The following is a 6502-nucleotide window of genomic DNA, read 5'->3' as shown; positions in this document are numbered from 1 at the left end:
TCAAAACAGTCTGAGTGTAGCCTCAGCCTTTGGAGAGTCAAGCTGGAAGACAGTAGCCAGCACTGGAGAGTAAAGGCAGCAAGGAAAAGAGAAAGAAAAAGAAGGAGCAGCAGTACAGGAAGCAACACATTGGAAATGGAAGAGAAGTAGAAGAGAACATGTGAGACTGAAAAATCCATAAGTGGAAGAAAATTTGCAGGAGAGTTCCTGGAAGACACAAAGATGGGGCTCAGCAGGAAATCCTGTGTGGCACTGCTGCATGAATAGGGTTGGCAGCAAGAGGCACTGAGGAGTGTGGGACAATTAAATTAATTCTGATTTCTGCAGTTTGAACACACGAGAAAGAATGGACCCAAAACTAAGGCATTGGAACCATTGCAATGGTGGTGCCTCTCCATCAGTGTCCTCCTCCATCTTGAAATGGGTCAGCCAGAATGGGATCTTCCACAGAATATTTCCATGGCCTGTCAGGAAAACTGGGATGTTGGAAGTGGCCTCCAAAACCCAGGGAACACTTGTTTCATCAATTCTGTCCTGCAATGCCTAACCTATACCATGTTGCTGGCCAACAACCTGCTCTTAAGAGAGCACAGACAGTCCTGTGAGTTCTTCCTGCACCAACTTTTACATCTCCTGGGCAGCTCAGAAGGATGGAAAACCAACAGTGACTGTGGGAAGAGCTAATTTCTCTCTGGAAGCTGCTGTTATGTGTCACATTCTGACTCCCATCATTTCTTGCTTCCTGTGCCTCCTGAAGTGCATCTGAAAGGCCTGCCTGAAATTTTATGCACCTGTCACTTAAATGTGGGGTTGTTTGGTGTTTGGAGCTGTTTCAGACAGCTCTTCAAGAAAGTTGTCCAATGGCTTCAGGGTCCAGTCTCATGCATGAATTTTGAAAATCCCTTTTCTTGCCTGAAAATAAAACGGTTGCACTTTAGTTTGCTCTAAGTTTTCTCTTAAAACCCACCCTGCCCAAAACCCTTACCCCAATAAAAATACTTTTCTTACCTGCTATATTTTTAAGTATTTTAACGGTCAGTTATTAACACTCTCTGCATCTTCAAGCAGTAAAGTTAATAATTCTCAACTTGTTACATTAAACCCTTGCTGGGGTTTGCAGTGAAATAAAAGGCGTGTACAGCTTCCATCAAAAGGGAGTTTTCATAAGTGTGAGATCTAATGATTCTGATAAAAATTTGTAGTAAAATCTTGCCTACTTAGATTTTTCATCAAATTCTCTCAAATTTAGCAAAATTTCATGGTGACAGTCTCAATTSATTAAATTTGCTTTTCTGTCAGTTCATTTGAGAAAAACAGTCTGAGCGCTCCATTCCAAATTGCTACAGTTACTACCAAGAAGAGTAAGTATAACTCAAACTACTGCCACTAATCCAGAAAATTTATCTTTGATCATAGCAAGACTTCCTTTGAAGTATTACCTGATTAATTATGGCAGATTTCTAGAAGTCTTCCACAGTGGGGAATCCTGTATTAGATCTGTTTCATGGCACCTCATCTCCTGTTCCTGGAAGCAGATAAAAACTGGAGACAAATGTTTGCACTAAATGCATTGTTTAGTGCACTTTACTAGCCATCAATCCAATAAGCCTTTGATCCTCTTTTCCAGAAGGTGTTAAGAGGTATCAGCAACAGCCAGAGAAAAAACACAAAACCAGGGTTTCAGTTTTGCACATTATGTTGTGCCACCACCACCCCCATCCCAAAATTTTTTCATTGCTGCATACTCATTTTTTGTTTAGCTGTTGCCAGTGAACTAGAAGGTTCCCAATCCTTGCACCTGTGCAGTGCACTTTACATCTTAGTCCAAGTCTCTGTTAATAAGTACCAGTAAGAATGTCAGATCCCAATCTAATTTGCTCCAGCACCAGCCTAGATCAAAGCTTTTGTAACCAAAAATGAATTCTTGAATGCACACCATTTTCTTCATCTTCAAGATGCTACAGCAGTACTTGATAATTAATTCATATACTCAATCTTTCTTAAACATTCTGGTGTCTGGCAGCATCTCATTTCCATCACTGGTCAAGTGAAACTGAAACTGATCAGAGAATTAACTACTTGTTGAAATCATCTTACGCACATATATCCAGTATCATGCCTGCCCTTCACAATAAATGCAATCTCTCCAGACAGCCCTGTCTTGTGTCCAAGCTGGACACTGCTGATGGAGACTTGCCCTGCTCTGTGGCGCTGCCTTGTTACAGGGGTTTGTTATAAAGATGGGCCTTGCCACATAAGCASTAAGGTTGAGTTGAAGTTCTTAACTCTTCATTTGGCAAGTTGAATTTGAAGTGGAATTCTCATGCAAAGCATCCAGGTTTTCATAAAGCAGGACCTACAGAATCCAGTCTGCTGATGACTCTGATTACCACAACCTCTCTACAGGTTAAGCCATCCATTAGTGACAGAAGTGTTGCTACAACAGAGCTAACAGAAAAATATGATTTTCATTCATTAGTTTAGTAACTTCTTTTCAGTTCCACATAACCTTTTTCACTGATCCCTCAGAAAGGACAAGATTTCAACGATGAGATACTAATTTGCAAAAGACTCATTTTAAGACATTAAATACAGATAACACAGACCTTGTGCTGATTTCAAACTTAGGAAAYTGTTTTCAATTCTCATTTMAAAATCATCTGAAATTCACTAGCACTAAATTACTAGTTTTCATGTTAAATTAATGTGTCACACCACGTTAAATAGGTTGCGTTCTTTTCACGAAGATTAAGCACCTTCTACAGACATACAACACATGTCCTACCTATGAACTTGGTCTTGTTTGCTGCACCGCACAGGAGCAAGAGCATCAGTCTCATCAGGGAAAATAATTAAAGGCTGCATCTGGTAGGCCTACAATGAAAACACAGGAATACTGATATCAGGAAAACAGYGCTATTTGAAAGAGAAAATACATGAAAAACATTACAGTTGCAAGAGCACTGGAACTGGTTGGTTTGGGGTTTTTTGAGGGGGTGGTGGTACTTTGCAAGATTTTCTTGTTTGCTTTACTAATATTCTTGTTTGTTTTCCCAATAGATCTCAAGATTTCAAGCTCCCAAAAACCCCACTGGAAAAGGAAACACTGACAATCCCATTTCAGTGGAAGAACATGACAAAACATGAAAAAGAATTTCTTCTGTACCACAGAAAATCAGTTACAACTGAGACAAAACATGTGGCACATTTCAGCCTTACCTGCTCAAATAATAAACAAAGCTGTTATTCATATTCTCAGTTATGAAGAATTAAGAAGTTACCCATTCACTCAGGCATTTGACACCATTTCTCATAAAAAAGGTTCCTCTCCCATCACCCTGGCTACATTCATTAGCAAGTGCACAAGCTACCAGTGTCTTTTCAATTCCTGGTGGACCATAGAATAGGAAATCTCTGYAGTTAAAAAAAAATCACATAAGCAAAAAACACATGATGGGAAAGTGCCAATTATAACCCCCATCCCTAAAACACAACTTCTGCTCTCCTCAGCAAAATACTTCATGGATAAGACAGCAGGAACAGGTAAGTGTGAGAAAAGTCAAAARTGTTCCTACACAATTCAACAAGGCAGCAAATGAAATTAATGAAGAGGATAATGTGTATGTATAAAACATTGAGAAAAGATAGTAGCATTCCAGCAGGACACTTCTAAAAGCTCTGACAAACTGAGGTGGTTACAACACAGTGGATCCAAACAAACTTTCAGCGCAGAATCTGAGACCAGRGTAACTTAGAAATCACCAGTTCTGCATATTCATTCTTGTTTTCACAAAAGGCAAGATTTGAGAGTAAATCATTTAATTCCCCCTTTAAAAGCTTTAAATTACTGGGTTTGATCTCCCTTTGTGGATGATAAAGAACAAATAATCTAGAGCTGGGAAAGTATTCTGCACTTCTGCATTTCTATTAGCTAGAAAAGCCAATATGATGCTGCTTCAAAATTAATTTCAATTAATAAAGAAGCAAAAGACAAAGATCTTCTTTTCATTGTTTGCAACTTTTTAAAGTCACTGAAAGCAAAGAATTTAAAGTTCTATTTCAATATACCATGACTGACTTTTTCTGACCAAGAATATACAAAGTTAATAATTAAATCTCCAATAATTTCATTTTGTAACACAGAATTCAGCATGTAAGAAGTGGACAGATTCTTATTTTAGTCCAAGCACAACAAACATTGCAATATACTTATTAAAAGTCCTATCAATCATAAAACTGATCCTTGAGCATTTGAAAAAAAAAAGTTTGTGGGAGAGACAAGGGGACKTCCATGAAACAAACTACAGCTGACTGCCAGTAGGTAATTCCTTGTATATGGAATTCTAAAGGAAAAAATCTCCAACTCCATCTTTTAAAGGCAAGACAGCTTTAAAGGATAACCTCAGATCAGAATAAATCTCTGAAACTACACATATCCTAATTTCTATAAATGTTTTAAATACTGCTTTTTAATCTTTATAGAACTACTTTTTAGTACTGCTAAAAAAACCCCAAATCATCAACACTATCAAAAATTTTGGTGCATTTTTATATGTTAAAGAAAGCTGCAACCTCAATAAGGTTCCATCAGAAATTTCATGTCAGCACAAAGGAAAGGTTCACAGCAATTTTCAAACTGCTTGAGAGAAACCTGTAAGCCAAGGGAGCTGTAGATAGCCCATTACTGGAAGCATTCATAAACCATGCAAACGTCTCATTGACGTGGTAAAGTAAAAATACTTACTGAAACATCTATTTGCATTGGCTCATCACCAGACAGATTTGCTTCTATTTTCATGTGATCCTTGTGAAGATTTGAAGTGAAAACGCAAGCCCTGAAACTGCTGTGTGTAAATGGTGTCCATTCAACAATCATAAGGCAATTCAGGAAGCACAGTATAAGATGTGTGTTGCAGCATATCACTGCTATTTCATATTTTCTGGAAAAGAGATGTCTTTCTCCTTAAAGCATAGCTGTGGCATTACCATGACAGTAAGATTTTAATCAGAGAGCAAAAATAAAGGCTACTTTGCACTACACTATGCTTTGGAAGAACTTTTTTTTCAGCTAAATTAAAATAACAATTATGTAATCACTCCATGTGATCAGTAAAATCAATTAGTGTCTACTTCTTCCAGTAGAACACCCCATGGTCTCCCATCCTTTGCCTTCTACACGTCTTTTCTGTACATCCAGTTTTTTGCAAGATTGCTTCTGCAGTACTGAGATACAAAGTTGATAAGTAAAAGCAAAGATAAATACAAAAATTCCCATTGAAACCAGCACACATGATCATTATGACATTTCAATATAGTGAACACAAAGCAAGAATCACTGGCATTTAGCCAAGTTTTTCAGCTCCTTAAAAATTAGGTCAAATGTTTACTTTTTTTATAGAGACACTTAAGAACAAGTGTTGGAGGATTTGCAAACACAGATAATTTCCAGGTTTATTTTCCCCTCTTGCTGAACACAGTAAAAGAAAAATTCCATTTAGTAGGAAAAAAATAATTCTGAAGATACAGGGAGATAATAGGAAGAAATTATGGCAGGCTTTCATAGCACTAAAGTTGCTTTGCATGATAACATGAAGTCACTTTTAGTTCCCAGACTTCCTCAGACAACAGGTTACTAATTCTTCTCTTAACCAGAGTTAAGGTCTTGTGCTGATTTTCCATGACAATATATTGCAGAAAAAGCATCTTGCTGCTGTTAACACTTTGCAAACCTTTCASAAAACAAGGTCAATTTGGGCTTCAGAAAAAAAAATTAAGACACAGACACATAGGCAGAAACACTAGGACTGCTTCACTTTGCCTGTATCCAACTTTCTGCTGCATCTTAACTTGACCGGGCATTACGAAATTGTTTGTAAGCATGAAAGAAAACTTAATTAACCATGAAGCTGCTTCTGATGCCAAGAAAATCGATTTAGAGGACAAGTCAAGTCTACAGAAGGTCACAACATAAAGTTATCATTATAGTTCCCAAGAATCAGCCCACACATAAAAGATGCTCTGGTGTGAAGATCTCTCTGCAACTGGCAATCCCAAAATAAAGACACTGGTGGCCAATTTAAATATTGGCTGTGCCCAAATTCTTTASACATTAAGCACCTGCCAAATACACCCTCCTGCACACATGCTCAGATTTGTGTCTAAACAGCCACAAAGCACCTGTTTCCAAAAAACTCATGTTAAACAGCTTGGCCCATGCTGTATATAAATCAGTACATTAAGAATAATTACGTGACAGCTCAGACTGAACACTGGATGGATTTGAGGGAGAAGTGGAAGACCAGGCTGTTATGCTCTAGGGTGCTCAGACCTCCCAGTCTTGCTCCCTTTCCTGTGTCCCTCTTCCACAGTTGGAGAAACCCAGCTCAGTGATGTGGCTCTCGCCTATCTGTGTCCCTGTCTGAGCTCGACCAGAAAATCCAGTTGACAGTCAGCAAGTTCAGTGGGTTCATGATTACTACTGAAAAGCCCCACTACCTAGTTT

At 38.2% G+C, this 6502-nt stretch overlaps 1 long non-coding RNA gene across 1 annotated transcript; it reads right to left on the bottom strand.

Moving 5' to 3' along the window:
• Positions 1 to 1390: 1390 nt before the first annotated feature.
• LOC130576000 (uncharacterized) lies at positions 1391 to 5995 on the bottom strand. Its single transcript, XR_008965619.1, has 3 exons — positions 4745 to 5995; positions 2786 to 2874; positions 1391 to 1525 (listed from the first exon to the last, which is right to left on the bottom strand). It is a non-coding gene; the product is annotated as an uncharacterized LOC130576000 (long non-coding RNA).
• Between the last annotated feature and the right edge of the window lie 507 nt (positions 5996 to 6502).

Source organism: Malurus melanocephalus, unplaced genomic scaffold (genome assembly GCF_030028575.1).
Source record: "Malurus melanocephalus ecotype Western Australia unplaced genomic scaffold, MMel_1.1 scaffold_123, whole genome shotgun sequence".
NCBI lineage: Eukaryota > Metazoa > Chordata > Aves > Passeriformes > Maluridae > Malurus > Malurus melanocephalus.
This window is presented reverse-complemented; position numbering and strand designations above follow the sequence as displayed.